The 19,499-nt window shown below is 45.7% G+C and overlaps 1 protein-coding gene across 1 annotated transcript in view; it reads left to right on the top strand.

Annotated features, from left to right (window-relative positions):
• The window catches only part of LOC139751281 (uncharacterized), a 224,838-nt gene that overhangs the window by 25,844 nt on the left and 179,495 nt on the right, over positions 1–19,499 (top strand). The window lies entirely within an intron of this gene.

The raw sequence follows: 19,499 nt of genomic DNA on the forward strand, positions 1-19,499 counted from the left end.
ACCCAGGCCTTTCATGGTGCATGAAAAAAGGGGGCGTATATATATATATATATATATATATATATATATATATATATATATATATACAGGAAGGATGAAAGAAGTAGAAGAATGTAAAAGAGTTTTTGGGGACGTGGAAGAACCTGGTTTTTTGTCTTATCAAAAGTGCGGGGTCGTAGGATTCATTTCTCAAGTCCCCTGCATGTCTGACCTTTCCTCATGCTCGGCCTGGCCCAGGTATCTGTTGTGATGACCATCGTCGTGTGGGGACGGAGAGAGAGAGAGAGAGAGAAGGGGTCAGTGTGGCTCCCATCTTGTAGAATGGACAGCAACGTTGTAGTCTCTGTAGTAACCTGGAGTGAAAGGTGACGAACACTGTATCTCTCGGAGATTAGACTACCCATTAGTTACGTCGGAATTGTGCCAGCCAAGTGGCATATCCCTCTTGTAACAGTGGGTTGGATCCAGCCTCCTCCTCCTCCTCCTCTTCCCTGTAAAGGCCGCTCCTTGGCTTGCTCCATCTGCTTGTTGCAGGTCCCGCTACTCTTATCTCTCGGAAGGACGTATGCTTTTTCATTATCTTTTTTGTTTACTGCTCCAGGGGGCCCAGTAGGCCAGAGGCCAGCCGGTCCTACATGCTCAGGTTTATACTTCATTAGGACGATGGGGGATCCGTGAGGATGATGGGTTACGTGAGCATGATGGGTCCGTGAGGATGTTAGGGTCCGTGAGGATGATGGGGTCCGTGAGCATGATGGGTCCGTGAGGATGATGGGGTCTGTGAGCATGATAGGGTACGTGAGGATGTTAGGGTCCGTGAGGATGATGGGGTCCGTGAGCATGATGGGTCCGTGAGGATGATGGGGTCTGTGAGCATGATAGGGTACGTGAGGATGTTAGGGTCCGTGGGGATGATGGGGTTCGTGAGGATGATGGGTCCATGAGGATGATGGGGTCAATGAGCATGATAGGGCACGTGAGGATGTTACGGTCCGTGAGGATGATGGGGTCCGTGAGCATGATGGGTCCGTGAGGATGATAGGGTCAGTGAGGATGAGGATTGACCATAATTATGGTGATGGTAGCTATTATGGTGATGATGGTGACCATGTCGATGGTGATGGTGGCTTTGATGATGATAATGGTGGTCATGATGATGATGATGATGATGATGATGACTGTGACGATAACGGTGCTAGCTGTAATGTTATTGATGGTGTGACTATGGTGATGGTAGCTTAAGTGATGGCGATGGCCATGATTGATGATGGTGGCCATGATGGATGATGGTGCAATCCAGAGCGTTGAGAAACCTGCTCGTGACTGGAATATATTAGACACAGTTCTAGCAACAGACGGGGATGTGGGCGATAAGGTCGTGACAAGAGAACGGTTCGGAACAGGTGATCGTAGACACAATACTTCTGAAGTTGTTTTCGACACTGCTGGCAATATTTTTTGGTCAAGTTATGAAATTTACCAGATTTTAAACCTGCAGTCTGGATCGGTGTTGTAAGACAGGCTGAGTTGGGATGATATTGTAAATGAAGATGTTGTGGACGTATATTGGAAATGTTTTCGTAAGACTTTCAAAGTAGTAGATGGAACGAACGTGAAACGTATGTATGTTATGTATGGGCTAATTCGTTGCAGGCAGTCGTTTGTCAGAATTAAGCCAAAATGGCAATGAAGAACCGCCTGTTCTTGGTGAAAATGGCACACAGGATAGGCAAAGAGATGAGAAACAGAAAAGTAAGTTATATAGATTTGTGTAGAAAACCAGCCCATTTGTGCATCACTGTCTGGAAATGGCAACTTGATTCAGGCCAGTGAAGCCGTGGCACAAATTTTTGAGTTTATTTTCATAGGTTGTTTGCCACTGAAGACACACGCTCCAGATTAAGTTTCAGTAATAAGAGGAAGAAAACATTTTGTAACATAATGACTTACAGGACCAAGACATACCCCCATCATTAAATGGAATGAAAGTAAACAAAACGGCAGGTCCAGATAAGTATTCAAATAACAGTGAAAAAAAAAAAAACATGAATGAGGCAGTTCCGCCCCTGAATGCTCTTTTCGAGAAGTCACTTACTGTGAGAAAAGTTCAACAGGAATGAAAGTTTGCCATTGCTAAACCGATATTCAAAAAGTTATAAGCATCTGCCGGGAAATTCTTGCCCGATTAACGTCGGTAGTTTGCAAACTTTGGAAATAATTGATTTCCATAGTCACCAGATAACGATTCTCAGCATGTGTGACAATCTTCATGACTGATAACCAACATGGTTGACATTATTGTTTGCTTTGATTTTCACAAAGCTTCTGACAAGACTTTCATATGGTATTACTAGCTAAAGATAAATCGCATGGTACACATGGTGGTGTTCTACTTCGCTCGTTAGAAATATGGTTGACTGGCCGTAAGTAAAGAATGGTGATTAACGGTGAAATCTCAGAATGCTTAGACACTGGTATTAGACTAAGCTGTAAGATATAATTCACAGATGACATTAAGATGGAAAATGAATTTATATCACAAATCGATCGTGTACAGTTGCACGCTGACGAAGGCAAACTGATGAACTGGTCTCGTGATATATGAATTTGGATATCACTTAGAGCAAAGTTATACACATCAGCTATAAAAACGAGACGAAAACTAAACTCTGAGGTCGGTTGACCTGGAAAATATTATTGAGGAAAACTGCCTTAGGTGTAATAATCTCCGAATGCCACTCCACAGTTCTCTGTGTTAGAAATCCAAGCCACAGTCTCCACGGCAAACATCCACATCTCACGGCTTCACATCAGATACCCACGTCAGCTTTCAGGAAAAATTATTGTTTTCCCTCTGACGTTGAGCATCCAGTGTTGTTGTGATGGCAGCGCCAAGGCCAGGTAGCGGCCACTGGGGACACTACCTGCAAGCCCCGTCATCGTGAACATGTTCCTTGTGTTCTTGTTATCATGAACAAATTTATTGATAGAACATGCGCAGCACTTTTAAACGTATCGTCATTGATCAGTAGCTGAACGCCATTTCGAAAAATGCTTTATAAATGTTGAGAAATATCATCAATCAGAGGGTTGATGTAAGGAGTATGATATAGCTTGAGTATCACATTTATTATCAACTGAAAGATATGACCAGGTTTGGTGATCGGCTTTTAAATGAGACGTTAAGTAGCAATCATTAATCCTATTTACAAAATATTCAAAGCAAGTTTGGTCCGTTGCAGACATTCAAATGGCGGCGTCGCGCACATTCAAGCGGGGCTTAGTGGACATTTAAACAAAGCGTCACGCACTTTTAAGCAGCGCGTCGTATTCATTTAAAACGGCGCGTCGCAGGCAGTTATTTGACACGTTGCAGATATATATATTCTCGTGGCGAGTCTGCCTGCAAGATGTTAGTAGGGCATGTAACTGTAATAAGATTATATAATAGTTACATAGTGGGTTTGGACGATATTCAACGAATATGGTAGGAAGAAGCATTAAAATTGAAGATGTATGAACAGTTGGATTATATTTGTAAGTTTCTAAATGGTCATATTAATCACGAATAGATTTCAAAAGGATATTATCTCTAAGTATTGATTAGAAGGATTAACCTGTATGGGTAATTACCTTCAGTGACTTTAAATATATAAAAATAACACAGATGCCTGTATTATAATAATAATAATAATGATAATAATAATAATGATAATTATTATTATTATTATTATTATTATTATTATTATTATTATTATTATTATTATTATTATATTACATAACTCCAGGACCGTATCTTGAAAGTCTGCGCTACGATAAGTAGGGGAGGAAAGTAATGTCTTTAAAGTGACAATTTGTTTAGCGAGGATCGTACTGTCGTGTGCAGTGGCAGTACAATCGTGCTCATGGAGTCGTACTTTCATCTTCATAGGGTCGTACTCTCGCGCTCAAGGGGTCACACCGCCTTGCTCAAAGGGTTATAGGTCACTGAACAGGTGTAAACAAGGACATATGTCACACACCGTTAGGTTGCCACACCCAGTGACATGTTTCGGAAGTTGACTCTTGTCGCAGATGGTGTGTGTGTGTGTGTGTGTGTGTGTGTGTGTGTGTGTGTCATGGCCAGTTAACCTTCGTTTTGATCGCTACTCACTCGTGAATAAGAGGTCACACACACTTACACACGGCATCCGAAATAGGTTGATTCGAACGGGTGTAAACAAGCGCGTCCCAAATGTTGTTTGGGAGACTGACAAAAGAAGGCGGTGATTTTAATCAGAGGGTAGTATACATAGAGTTTACATATGCATACAGTATACTTTGGACTGCGGTTGTATGTTATAGAGGCTATTATGTTATATGTATGCGTTATGATGTAGGTATTATGTAGTTTAAGACATGTAGGTAATATGTGGTTTAAGACGTGTCCGAAAGCGAGTCAAGAGAATGTGGTATTTGTATCTGTCTTTTGTATTCGCATGCAGCGCTTCGAAGTCGTTCAACACCGAGTTCATTGAACGTTGTGTGGTGACGTTGACCCGCTGATGGAGGACAGCTTAATCGAGATCAACGAGCGAGGATTAATGATCGGACCGTCTGTTTAGCCCGTCGAGCACGACGGTGCGACCATTGAGCACGACGGTACGACTCGAGCACGACGGTAAGACCCTTGAACACGACGGTACGACCCTTGAACACGACGGTACGACCCTTGAGCACGACAGTACGACCGTTGAACACGACGGCACGACCCTTGAACACGACGGTACGACCCTTGAACACGACGGTACGACCCTTGAACACGACGGTACGACCCTTGAACACGACGGTACGACCCTTGAACACGACGGTACGACCCTTGAACACGACGGTACGACCCTTGAACACGACGGTACGACCCTTGAACACGACGGTACGACCCTTGAACACGACGGTACGACCCTTGAACACGACGGTACGACCCTTGAACACGACGGTACGACCCTTGAACACGACGGTACGACCCTTGAACACGACGGTACGACCCTTGAACACGACGGTACGACCCTTGAACACGACGGTACGACCCTTGAACACGACGGTACGACCCTTGAACACGACGGTACGACCCTTGAACACGACGGTACGACCCTTGAACACGACGGTACGACCCTTGAACACGACGGTACGACCCTTGAACACGACGGTACGACCCTTGAACACGACGGTACGACCCTTGAACACGACGGTACGACCCTTGAACACGACGGTACGACCCTTGAACACGACGGTACGACCCTTGAACACGACGGTACGACCCTTGAACACGACGGTACGACCCTTGAACACGACGGTACGACCCTTGAACACGACGGTACGACCCTTGAACACGACGGTACGACCCTTGAACACGACGGTACGACCCTTGAACACGACGGTACGACCCTTGAACACGACGGTACGACCCTTGAACACGACGGTACGACCCTTGAACACGACGGTACGACCCTTGAACACGACGGTACGACCCTTGAACACGACGGTACGACCCTTGAACACGACGGTACGACCCTTGAACACGACGGTACGACCCTTGAACACGACGGTACGACCCTTGAACACGACGGTACGACCCTTGAACACGACGGTACGACCCTTGAACACGACGGTACGACCCTTGAACACGACGGTACGACCCTTGAACACGACGGTACGACCCTTGAACACGACGGTACGACCCTTGAACACGACGGTACGACCCTTGAACACGACGGTACGACCCTTGAACACGACGGTACGACCCTTGAACACGACGGTACGACCCTTGAACACGACGGTACGACCCTTGAACACGACGGTACGACCCTTGAACACGACGGTACGACCCTTGAACACGACGGTACGACCCTTGAACACGACGGTACGACCCTTGAACACGACGGTACGACCCTTGAACACGACGGTACGACCCTTGAACACGACGGTACGACCCTTGAACACGACGGTACGACCCTTGAACACGACGGTACGACCCTTGAACACGACGGTACGACCCTTGAACACGACGGTACGACCCTTGAACACGACGGTACGACCCTTGAACACGACGGTACGACCCTTGAACACGACGGTACGACCCTTGAACACGACGGTACGACCCTTGAACACGACGGTACGACCCTTGAACACGACGGTACGACCCTTGAACACGACGGTACGACCCTTGAACACGACGGTACGACCCTTGAACACGACGGTACGACCCTTGAACACGACGGTACGACCCTTGAACACGACGGTACGACCCTTGAACACGACGGTACGACCCTTGAACACGACGGTACGACCCTTGAACACGACGGTACGACCCTTGAACACGACGGTACGACCCTTGAACACGACGGTACGACCCTTGAACACGACGGTACGACCCTTGAACACGACGGTACGACCCTTGAACACGACGGTACGACCCTTGAACACGACGGTACGACCCTTGAACACGACGGTACGACCCTTGAACACGACGGTACGACCCTTGAACACGACGGTACGACCCTTGAACACGACGGTACGACCCTTGAACACGACGGTACGACCCTTGAACACGACGGTACGACCCTTGAACACGACGGTACGACCCTTGAACACGACGGTACGACCCTTGAACACGACGGTACGACCAACGGTACGACCCTTGAACACGACGGTACGACCCTTGAGCACGACAGTACGACCGTTGAACACGACGGCACGACCCATAGATGTGATAGCCTAGCCTTTGTCCTAACCCCATGTGTTGTCACGCCCTCATACACAAGAGTCTTACCGTCGTGCTCAAGGGTCGTCCATTTTGTGCTCAAGGGTTACACCGTCGTGCCCTTGGGGGATCGTGCGGTTGGGCTCAAGGGTCGCACCCTCGTGCCTAAAGGTCGTACCATTGTTCTTAAGGGCGTTCGGAGATCTTGACCTGAGCTGAACCTGATTAAAGATCGTACATTAGTGGTAGAGGTCAGAGGTAACTTGTTTCTCGAGGGAGAAAGTGTAAGAAACTGATTTTCTCTGAAGACTCGCGTATAGCTGGGGCTTAGCTGAGTTTACAGTAGCTTACTGGCATACCTCCAGCTGTGTGGATAGAGAGGTTCACTTGACTGTGTTTGGCGGTACACTGCAGGGAAGAAGGTAAGGGGGGTTTGAATGACTTTAGATACTGTAAAGTGTAATCTTGGTATGTATATATATGTCAGTACTTGGCATACATAGCAACACTTGGCATATATGTCAACACTTAGGCAAATGTTAGTCTGTATAGCCGTACAGACACACACACACACACACACACACACACACACCCACACACACGTGTCCACGGTGTGGTGGTTAGGGTCGCCGGCCATTCGTCACGCGCGGGCTCGAATCCCAGCTGCGGCAGTTGGCCCACAGACAGCACAGCTGTTCATTTTCCTTCGACGCTGGTGGAGAACTGGGTGCCTTATTAAGCTGAGTAAAGGTTGACAGAGAGGATATGTGTGTCAGAAGTGAAGGGATCAGGGAGACCAACTTGGAGATGGAAGGGTGGAGTGAAAGAGCTTTTGAGCGATCGGGGCTTAAACATGCAGGAAGGTGAAAGGCGTGCACGGGCTAAGAACGATGATGTGTATTGGGGTGGACATGCTGTTGATGGACTGAACCAGGGCATGTGAAGCGTCCGGGGTAAACCATGGAAAGGTCTGTGGGGCCTGGATGTGGATGGGGAGCTGTAGTTTCGGTGTATTACACATGACAGCAAGAGAATGAACGTGAATGGATGCGGCCTTTCTTCATCTGTTCCTGGCGCTACCTCGCTAACGCTGGAAGTGGCCATCAAGTGTGTGTGTGTATATATATATATATATGTATATATATATATATATATATATATATATATATATATATATATTTTTTTTTTTTTTCAAACTATTCGCCATTTCCCGCATTAGCGAGGTAGCGTTAAGAACAGAGGACTGGGCCTTTGAGGGAATACCCTCACCTGGCCCAAATCTCTGTTCCTTCTTTTGGAAAATTAAAAAAGACATGATACATATATACATGAGTGTAAATCTCTCTCCCCTTAACACGGAAAAAGCAAACTCGCACACTTTGATGCACAGACAACAAAAGATCGAGGGATGAAAGTACTTGAAGTTTTCTCACACGAGATATTTGGAAACGGATTTCTTTGCTGTAACCCCAGACATACCGTTGTTATGAAACGTAACAAGTAACACAAATGATAAGTCTGAAAGTCATTGTAACATCAAAATTTGTGTTTGACCCGATTCACGAACTACACTACAGACAGACTCATCCTTGAGGGCAAGTCTTGATAAAAAAAAAAAAGTTAAGTCTTTAATAAATTTTAGACTTGATGGAGAGAATAATGAAGATAGAATATTGAAGGTGGGGATATTTTTGATCTGTTGCCAGTATTTGGGAGGGAAGATTCTTAGTCTTCGCAGGAGTTATGGACGAGAGGGAAGGTAGAAACAGCTCAGCGTGTGACGTATGGTGGTGAAAGTTGAGGGAATGTGTGTGTGTGTGTGTGTTGAGAGGCAGGCGCACCTGCCCACAAGGTCAGGCCATGCGCATGCCTCGCTCAGCGGGACATGGGTGGAACCCCCTCTGGCCGCCCGTGCATCTGTCGTGAATGTGTAATAATGATGGATGCGTGGAATGCAGGTTGCCCAAGGGGGTTTTCTCCTCCGCGAGGCTGAGGCTTTCTGGAAAGACTTTCGAGTGTGTGAGGGAGGCGTTCGTGTATGAAGAGACTGGGGTGGTGTGGGCTAGAAGATAGCTGAATGCATGAATTATGTCATTACCCATTTGTACGTTATGGGGAGGGAGTTCTGCACTCACGGAGGTCCCCATGCGGGTGGGATGGTGAGGGGGCGTCGAAGAACCTGAGTGCGTGAGGATGGTTAAGCCAGGACGACGTAGTGAGGGTGTGGAAGAACTTTTGAGATCACACGAGTCTCGCGCATGCATGAGTGTGCCGAAGGACTTGAGCACATGAATGTAGTGTCTATGTGAGTGGAGATGGGGGGGTTGAGGGCCTCGGGGCACTTGGCTGTCAACCTAGTCAGGTGTTTGCCAGTAGCCACCACCACAGCCTTACGTCCCAGGGTTGTTCAGGACGAGCCTGCAACACAATCACCTTCAGAACGAAAAGCGGATCTGCACTGTCTTATGATAATTCTTTAAACGTCCTTGTATGTATGTGTTTATAACGTAATGACTCCACGTCCAGGAGGAATTGCGGCTTTTAGATTGGCACAAAGTCTCGTGTATTTTCGACCGCAGACTCATTTTACACCATATGTGGACTTGGGGGATAATAGTTGGAAATTTTGCTGAAATTCGCTGAGCACGTTCCCAATGATCCGACACTCTCTGAAATGAAGTCGTTACTTTTCAGATTAAGTAATCGACTGCATATTTCAGTCAGAGTCTGACATGGACAGACATTCATCACCTAGACAGTAAAACATGAGTTCTCTCTTGCAGTGGCACTTAGACGTCTCCCGCTCAAACCAATTCCATAACGAACCATTGACCTCCAGGTATGAAAAAGATTGTTCACCCTTGCTTCACACTCTAGCAGCCTATACTCACAGATCCCTCTTTCCTCAGCAAACATGACATTGAGAAAACAAATACACACTGTAATGACTCGACAACCACCAAACAACCGCCCTCCCAGCTCAGTTACGCGTAGATTCCACTCCACCAGACATTCGTACACCGATCTGAAAACTACACCCCCCAGTCATGTGCCAGTTACACTTTTTTTTTTTTTTCGTGCTGGACACCAATCATTATTTTAACAACACAGACGCCGATTCTGGTTGTCTCAAGATACCACATGTCCAAGATACAACTTCGATGTTGAAGACACCGTGAGCACTTGCGTCTCAAATGCCCAGCACTCACAGATACATGATTGCAACATCATTACATATGCTGACTTATAGTCTGTCCCGGTGGACGTGGCCGGCTTCCTGAGCGCTGATAGAACTCCATATATATATATATATATATATATATATATATATATATATATATATATATATATATATATAATATATATATATATATACATTATTCCTATGAGTCCACGGGGAAAATGAAGCCAGGTACCCATTTTATTGACCTCCTTAAGGGGTGGATGAACAGCTGGGTTGACTGTGGACTGACTGCCGCAACCAGGATTCGCACCTAATCGCTCGACTCCGGGCGGTCCATGAATGCGTCTGGGTCAGGAACGCTGACCAAAACATCACAGAGTGTCCAACTAAGCATTATTTCCTCAATTTATCAATAGCATTTTGGTGTTTGCAGTAAACTTATCGTTGTAAACTAAAAAATGCACAAGCTAAGAAAGCCAACTGGACCAACGACAGCTTTTACTGTTACGTAAACTAGAAAGTAACCCAAATTTAGGGACACGGACCAACGCCTGGAAATGAAAAAGTAATGTAATCTTGAAGTATTGCGAAGTACGAGAGAAAAAAACAAATTGAAAACGTAAAAAAAAAAAAAGTGTATAAAAAGATAACTAATTAGATCTGACATATCACAAGTTGTGGGTTCTGAATGTAAGTTTAAATGATCAAAGCTCCTGTGGTGGATTATAGACACACACACACACGGGTTAGGCAATCGTGTGTGTGTTTTGCTGTATTGCAGAAGCGGCCTTGAGAACGCGTGTTTTTTCCTTATCGTTTAGGCTTTTGTCTTTTTTTTTTCCTTATCATGAACCTGATCGACTCGTCAGCATCCTGACTGACACAGGTTTTTGACGTGTCATTCAAAAAGCTACTGTAGATACCCCGCTGCTGTCATACGTGTACATTAAATGCTTTTTCGCTCTCTGGCCATGATGGGAGGGTGGGTGGGTGTGTCGTGAAGATAAACAATTATAGAGAACATGGGGGACGGGGGCGGGGAGAGATGTGTAGAAGAAAATGGGATCCAAGTCCACGCATAGAGATAGGTGTAGTGGATGGACGATTTATACAGTGTTTTAGGCTGAATTCTGACGTTCATCTCTTGTGGCTCTTATGTCCTCGACGTCCATATTTACGTGTCTATGTCTTCATGTCCGTCCGCGCTTTGGTTAAGTTTGACATCCGAGTTCAATTTGCTGTCATGCAGCGCCATATGGAGGCTCGTAACGGTCGAGCGCTTCAGCATCCCGCCAGAATTAGGTCGCCCTCATCTACATTTCCCGCCTCTGAGGCGAGCGCATTAGCGCGATCCTTAGACACAATGGTACGACCCCCGAGTGATAGGCGTTTTTTAAAAAAAAAGGCTTACGTTTTAATGGCCCTTGTGTTTAATGACCTTGATCTTGACCTGACCCTTGAGGATCAGGCCACAAAGGCCTTCAAGCTATCGCACCCAAGGGTCGTTCGTACCTTCCCGTGTTTCAAAGGATCGTACCGTCGTGTTGAAGGGTCGTACTGCACTGTCGTGATCAAGGGGTCGTGCTGTCGTCCTCAAGAAGTTGATTACTCACTACGAGCCATGGACGACGGCAGAGATGGTCGTACTGGACGAGCAAAAACTGGTCAAGGTTGAATACTGTCAGGGGGGGTCCGTTGTGTGAATTTTTGCGCGAGTTTGCGAAGGTTTGCATTTGAAGCAGGTGGGTGTTATTCTGCCCAGCAAGCTGGGCATAAACAAGAAAATCCTTGGCCTCTTAGTCGTGGGTGTATATGTACTTGTAACTCATTATTATTATTATTATTATTATTAGTAGTAGTAGTAGTAGTAGTAGTAGTAGTACAGTCACAAGGCCCCCTTTTTAGGGCGCCTCAAGCTTCGAACGAAGTTGCACTCTTCGCAGGAGCTGGGGAAATGTGGACTCCTTTGGGTTGAGAAAGTTCTCGACAAGTCTGTATTACTTACCGTTTGTCGACAATGATACAGCCTTGCCCAAGGTGACCTCTCGTTCTCCACGTAACCAACAGCAGGTCAAGTCGGGTAATACACACACACACACACACACACACACACACACACACACACACACACATTATATATATATATATATATATATATATATATATATATATATATATATATATATATATATATATATATATATATATATATATATATTTTTTTTTTTTTTTTTTTTTTTTTTTTTTTTTTATACTTTGTCGCTGTCTCCCGCGTTTGCGAGGTAGCGCAAGGAAACAGACGAAAGAAATGGCCCAACCCCCCCCATACACATGTACATACACACGTCCACACACGCAAATATACATACCTACACAGCTTTCCATGGTTTACCCCAGACGCTTCACATGCCTTGATTCAATCCACTGACAGCACGTCAACCCCTGTATACCACATCGCTCCAATTCACTCTATTCCTTGCCCTCCTTTCACCCTCCTGCATGTTCAGGCCCCGATCACACAAAATCCTTTTCACTCCATCTTTCCACCTCCAATTTGGTCTCCCTCTTCTCCTCGTTCCCTCCACCTCCGACACATATATCCTCTTGGTCAATCTTTCCTCACTCATTCTCTCCATGTGCCCAAACCATTTCAAAACACCCTCTTCTGCTCTCTCAACCACGCTCTTTTTATTTCCACACATCTCTCTTACCCTTACGTTACTTACTCGATCAAACCACCTCACACCACACATTGTCCTCAAACATCTCATTTCCAGCACATCCATCCTCCTACGCACAACTCTATCCATAGCCCACGCCTCGCAACCATACAACATTGTTGGAACTACTATTCCTTCAAACATACCCATTTTTGCTTTCCGGGATAATGTTCTCGACTTCCATACATTTTTCAATGCTCCCAAAATTTTCGCCCCCTCCCCCACCCTATGATCCACTTCCGCTTCCATGGTTCCATCTGCTGATAGAGATGCTCTGTGGAAGGTATTAAGAATATATGGTGTGGGAGGCAAGTTGTTAGAAGCAGTGAAAAGTTTTTATCGAGGATGTAAGGCATGTGTACGTGTAGGAAGAGAGGAAAGTGATTGGTTCTCAGTGAATGTAGGTTTGCGGCAGGGGTGTGTGATGTCTCCATGGTTGTTTAATTTGTTTATGGATGGGGTTGTTAGGGAGGTAAATGCAAGAGTTTTGGAAAGAGGGGCAAGTATGAAGTCTGTTGGGGATGAGAGAGCTTGGGAAGTGAGTCAGTTGTTGTTCGCTGATGATACAGCGCTGGTGGCGGATTCATGTGAGAAACTGCAGAAGCTGGTGACGGAGTTTGGTAAAGTGTGTGGAAGAAGAAAGTTAAGAGTAAATGTCAATAAGAGCAAGGTTATTAGGTACAGTAGGGTTGAGGGTCAAGTCAATTGGGAGGTGAGTTTGAATGGTGAGAGGCTGGAGGAAGTGAAGTGTTTTAGATATCTGGGAGTGGATCTGTCAGCGGATATATATATATATATATATATATATATATATATATATATATATATATATATATATATATATCAAACACATGTATGTATATACCAGTACTTAAAAGGCCATGACGTACCCACATATAAGACGATACACACACACACACACACACACACACACACACACACACACACACACACACACATATCTAAAGTCATGTGTGGTACACAGTGATACTCGAACTGGACGTGCAGTATACTGGTTTACACCTAACCCTAGTTTACGGTACACTTAGAAAATGGTGTTCTAGCTAGGCATCTCATCGCCACAGTAAGGGAAGGATCGGTGAGTTGAGATGACGGAATTTGCTCTTGATGTGTAAAGGGACGTGTAGGTAGGTAGGTAGGCAGAAGGATAGACAGATAGACAAGAAGGGTTAAGCAGGTAGAACTGTAGGTAGATCGATAGGAGAGAGAGAGAGAGAGAGAGAGAGAGAGAGAGAGAGAGAGAGAGAGAGAGAGAGAGAGAGAGAGAGAGAGGTTCAACTCGCGTCACAGTAGACGAGGCGATCAGTCAGCCCACTCACTTATACCTGCCAAGCATTCATCAGTGTTACCGTGTAGGTTGGGTTTGTCACCTGCTCCCGTGACGGGTGTGACGCTCTGGTGTAGGGGAAAGGTCAGGGTGCCCACCATGACACTAATGGTTCAGTGACGGATGTGACGCTCCAGTGTAGGGGAAGGTCGAGGCGTCCACCGTCACGCACTCTCGTGACTCATGTGACGCTCCAGTGTAGAGTGGTGGGGGGGAAAGGTCTGGGCGTCCACCGTCACACAAACACTCCCTTGACGAACGTGACGCTCCAGTGTATGGGAAGGTGTCACAGCACCCGCCGTCACACCAGGTAGCGTCCGTAACCCTTGACCGAGGTGACGATGTGGCACTGACGACGGAACCAAGAGGGGAAAAATAGGGAAAGGAACTCGAAAGCACTTGCTAGACGATATACAAGAGACTGGAAACGCAGAGCGCCAATCGATGGCATCGCTGGAGGAGGAGGAGGAGGAGGACTACTGCCTCTTCTGGACGGTATGGAAGGGTCAGGAAGCGCCACCTGGATTCCAGCAAGCTCGAACGGCGACCTCCGAAGAATTCACAGAGGTGGGGTGGGTGGGTGGACGTGGATGGAGGGGGTCAGCAAGGCGTGTCTCAATGTTCCTGGAAGTCCAGCTTGTGTATCGCAACTCCCCCGATGCAGCTCAGACGCCTCCAGATATAGATCGTCCTTGGGGGGTTGTCCGTGGATGACTTGGAGGAGGAGGAGGAGGAGGAGGAGGAGGCTGTGTTGGTGGGGGGGAGGGATGGAGGTGTTTTGGTGGGTGGATTGCTTGTGAGTTTGAGGAAAGAGGTGGTGGCTGGCTGGGGGAAGTACCGAGGGAGGAGGAGGAGGAGGAGGAGGGGGGGACGAGCTGGAAGAACCCTCTCTTGACGTAGCGTGGGACTTCCCCCCTCACAGTGTCCTCGTTCTTGCTCCACTTCTTGACGCTGAGGCGAGGATAACTGTCCAAGGTTGGTAATACCGTCGGCTGGGGAATTATCAGCTCATTTAGACCACGGGATAGTGACAGATATTACTGGTGCAGTGGCTAGGAATGTATGTATGTATGTATTCAGTTTCTTTGTGGCTGTAGGGGTAGTTTTGTGTCAGTGCCATGGATCGTGTGATTAAAGAGCTTCTCTGATCTTTCTGTGTCGGGGTAAAAGACCCTCGGGAGTGAGGTAATCATCTGCGGGGCGGTGCCACTGTCTGGACGTGTGTGTGTGTGTGTGTGTGGTGGAGGACAGTAGACGTGGTAGCTTTCTTCACAGCTGCCACACCTTCGTTGGTGTGAGGCAACGGTGTTTAGCATTCGAGCTGCAGCTAGCAGCACGATAGCAAATATACTCGCGTTGGTTAATCCCTTAGGCAAAGAGCACGATGGTAAGACCATAGATCAAGATACGCGACCATTGAACACGACGGTACACGCCCTTGAAGTAACAAAGGTTCAACCCTACAGGAAGACGGTACGATCCTTGAACACGACGGTACACGCCCTTAAAGTACAAAGGTTCAATTCATCAGGAAGACGGTACGATCCTTGAACACGACGGTACACGCCCTTAAAGTACAAAGGTTCAACCCTACAGGAAGACGGTACGATCCTTGAACACGACAGTACACGCCCTTGAAGTACAAAGGTTCAATTCATCAGGAAGACGGTACGATCCTTGAACGCGGCGTTACACGCCCATAAAGTACAAGGGTTCAATCCTTCAGCAAGACTGTACAACCCTTGAACACGACGGTACGACTTTAGGATACAATGGCCTGGCCTTTTTTTCTGTCTCTCTTCTTTTTTTGGCCTAACCCTGCAAGGTCGCACCTTCTTGCCCAAGAGTATTAATAGAAATCATCACTTCGGGAAAAATTTATCCTCTGAGGGTGAGGCAAATAGGCGAGGACTGCGGTTAACTTGGTGTGACGTGGCGATCCAGCTTGGCGATCAAGGCCTCCTTGGCTACCGTTACGTCTGGAAATAAGAAAGAAGAAAAAAAGGAGAGAGACGTTTCTCGCTTCATGTGTTTAAACACACCACACTGTGAGAGGTCGACTGCTGGAAAGCTAGTGTGCGGACGGATCGCTAGGCATGTGGGTGGATGTGTCTTGGTGACCTGCAAGTGAGTGGTGGTGAGTACTTCTTCCTCTGCTGTGAGTGGGTGAGGGACGTCTTCTCTTGTCACATCGTTGGACTAGCAGATGGACGAGGCGTTCGTGGTGTTCAGAAGAGGGAGTTTGTTTAAACCAGTTCTGCGTGTCGCTATAGGCGAACCAGAGAGATTTTTATGTTACCTCGAGAAGTGAGATTTTCGTCGCGTTGGTTGAAAGGGGACAGAGATATGGTAAGACATATTTACGTGATGTCTGATAACCCTTTAGCTGATTTTTGAATGCCATGGCTATGATGATTTTATTCATGGCGTCGCTATTGAGTCTGTAACTTAGACCGGTGACGGAAATATTGAGAAAAGATGACCTGTTTTAACATTATGTTGAATGGGTTTAACCTGTTAGAGTGCAAGTAGGATTCGGTTTAAGAGGAGACGAATTCTATTAGAACCATGCCATTTTCGCAGCTCAGGTGCCGTACGACATTTTCTGTCTGCGGCACCGAAGAAGCGTCTGTTGCCTTTCAAAAGGTGGCGCACATCACTCCCAACTGCACTGCCAAGCGTTTGACGTAAAGTTAGTGCATCTCTTACTGTACTTTTTGACTTTTCAAAAACAATCTCAAAACGCAGTGCATAGAACATAAACCTAGATTGATGGAAGAATAGAAAATTCGGACTATAAATGTTATAATCTTGAAATTTAAAGTGTAATGATTAGGAGGAGGACGGCTGCCAACACACACACACACACACACACACACACACACACACACACACACACACACATATTATTTATGGAAATACTGAACAAGACAAACTGTCTGCTGGCAAATATTAGAATCGCATTCAAAAGGCAATATTCTCCAAGTGTTCACATCCTGTATTAGGCTAAAAGACATTTCTCAAGTTTGGTCACCGCACTTACAGAGAGGCACAAGGAACTGATAAAGAAGGTCCAGAGGAGCACCACGAGAATGGAAGCACACTTAGAAAAGGTCATTTACAATGAGAAGTTAAGAGACGATAGATTTATCCATCATGGCAGAGAGGACCAAGGGGCGACGTCATCACAACTTTTTTTTTTTTAAGTTTCAAACCAGTGGGCTGCTGGTGTCTGCAGTGAGGACAATGAGGGGCATTTTTCGATGATGTCTCCAGTGAGGACTACATCGACAGATGCAAAGCTGGAATGGAAAGGATGTAAAGAAGTAATCATATAGTCAAAGGGTGTTCGATGAATAGACCGAGTCATGGAACTATGATTTGGGGGGGAACATGCAAATATTTGATATGTTGCATTACAGAGACAGTTCAAGAGATACGGGGCGAAGTGTCGAAGTCCTTTCCCGTACAACATAATTAGGTAATTGCAAATAGGTAATCACTCATATGGAAAACAGTACTCCTTTTTTTCTCCTCTTCCAAGAGGGTTAGAGGTCAGCTGACCGGGAGATTAGAAAGAACACACATTTAAGTTTATTTAGAGAATAGAGCGAGGAGCTAAGTCTGTGAGGAATGTAAACAAAGCTCACAGACTCACGTGACGCAGGTCGTACTTAACGCGGGTCGTACTTAACACGGGTCGTGCTTAACACGGGTCATGCTTAACACGGGTCGTGCTTAACGCGGGTCGTACTTAACACGGGTCCTGCTTAACGCGGGTCGTACTTAACACGGGTCGTACTTAACGCGGGTCGTACTTAACGCGGGTCGTGCTTAACGCGGGTCGTGCTTAACACGGGTCGTGCTTAACGCGTAATTGTCCAAAACATACGTTGCATGTTTTGAACAGTCACATGTTTACCAAATGGCGTCCAAGCTTTGTCTCTTCGATGTATATCAACTGACTTATATTTCTCTCTTGTGTCTCCCCTGATGATGTGATTATTACACAAAAGTGCACTTGGGAACTTTTCGGGTTTCATTTTCCCCGTGGACTCATAGGAATATCTTGATCACGCGCAAAATTATGATCCTTTCCACTTATATATATATATATATATATATATATATATATATATATATATATATATATATATATATATATATATATAAGTTATCTTTTTGCTTTTTCGAATAAATGCACACACTATAAACAATGACATCTAAGTGTGAAGCTAAATGGTGCGAGGACAGAGCTGGGGGTGAGAGTGGAATCCCCAAGACACAGTCACGATATTGGAGGACTTTATCCATTGATTAAAGATAGAAAAAAAATGTATATATATATATATATATATATATATATATATATATATATATATATATATATATATGTATATATATATATATATATATATATATATATATATATATATATATATATATATATATATATATATATATATATCAGAAAGTTAATGTTATAAGACCACTTTTAAACCCTCAAATCTGAACCGTCTCTTTTTATTTCATTTTAGGGTAGGCAGACTTGAATATTGAGAATTGTTGAAGCAGAAAGTAGGAGGTAAGATCCAAGTATTAGAGGTTAAAGATTTTTTGGGATTCATCCTGGGGAGGAGAGATACGAAGTCATATGTGGAGATAAAGAGACAGCTTCATATTCGTTCCTTTTTATTAGTGCTTGATGTCTACAAAGATGAACCATCTGCGTTGGTGGCATATAACGTAATGACGATGGTGTCAGCCAGGCATCGGGAATAGATATTTGACTCGTTCTCTAGCAGAAGAAGAAGATGATTTGGAAAACCAGAGGGAAAAAAGGCGGTGAAAAGAAAAAACGTCACTTAAAAGTGAAGTCCGGAGATTTCAGATATGTTGTGGCGCAGATCATTGTGGTTAAGATGGGGTACTCATGAAGCTGGTTCAGACTGACAGGATTTATAGTAGCCTAGTAACCTAGGCGGAGGGAAGGTGGGAGGAAGTGAGTGAGTCGTTTTGATGTGGAACTCTCCTTGTCTCTCTCACTGTTTTCATATTTACAGTTTTACAGTTTACAATTTTGTTGATTAAGATGAAAGTAAATCGGGATATTTTCCTCAACTTTGTTTATTGTGTGTGTGTGTGTTTATGCGTGTGTGTGTTTGTGTGTGTGTGTGTGTGTGTGTGTGTGTGTGTGTATGCGTGTGTGTGTGTGTGTGTGTGTGTTTGTGTGCGTGTGGGTGGGTGGTGCGTGGCGTGGACGGGCTAGGTCTTGGGGCTGTAACGGAGACGTATAGAATGGGGAGCTTATTTACCAAGGGGTCAGTCAGTCCGGCCCCGAGGACGTGGAGACGGATTGGGGGTGGGGGGGGGGGGGGGGCGGTGCACACTGCCTCGGGTTATGTCCTTCTGCCACCGTCTCCTCTGCACCCCCCCCCCCCCCCCCACCGACCCACCCGCCCTCCTTAGGAAGTGTCTCGGTGAAGTTGAATGACTCCGGAAAGCGAT

Source organism: Panulirus ornatus, chromosome 11, assembly GCF_036320965.1.
Source record: "Panulirus ornatus isolate Po-2019 chromosome 11, ASM3632096v1, whole genome shotgun sequence".
NCBI classification, from domain to species: domain Eukaryota; kingdom Metazoa; phylum Arthropoda; class Malacostraca; order Decapoda; family Palinuridae; genus Panulirus; species Panulirus ornatus.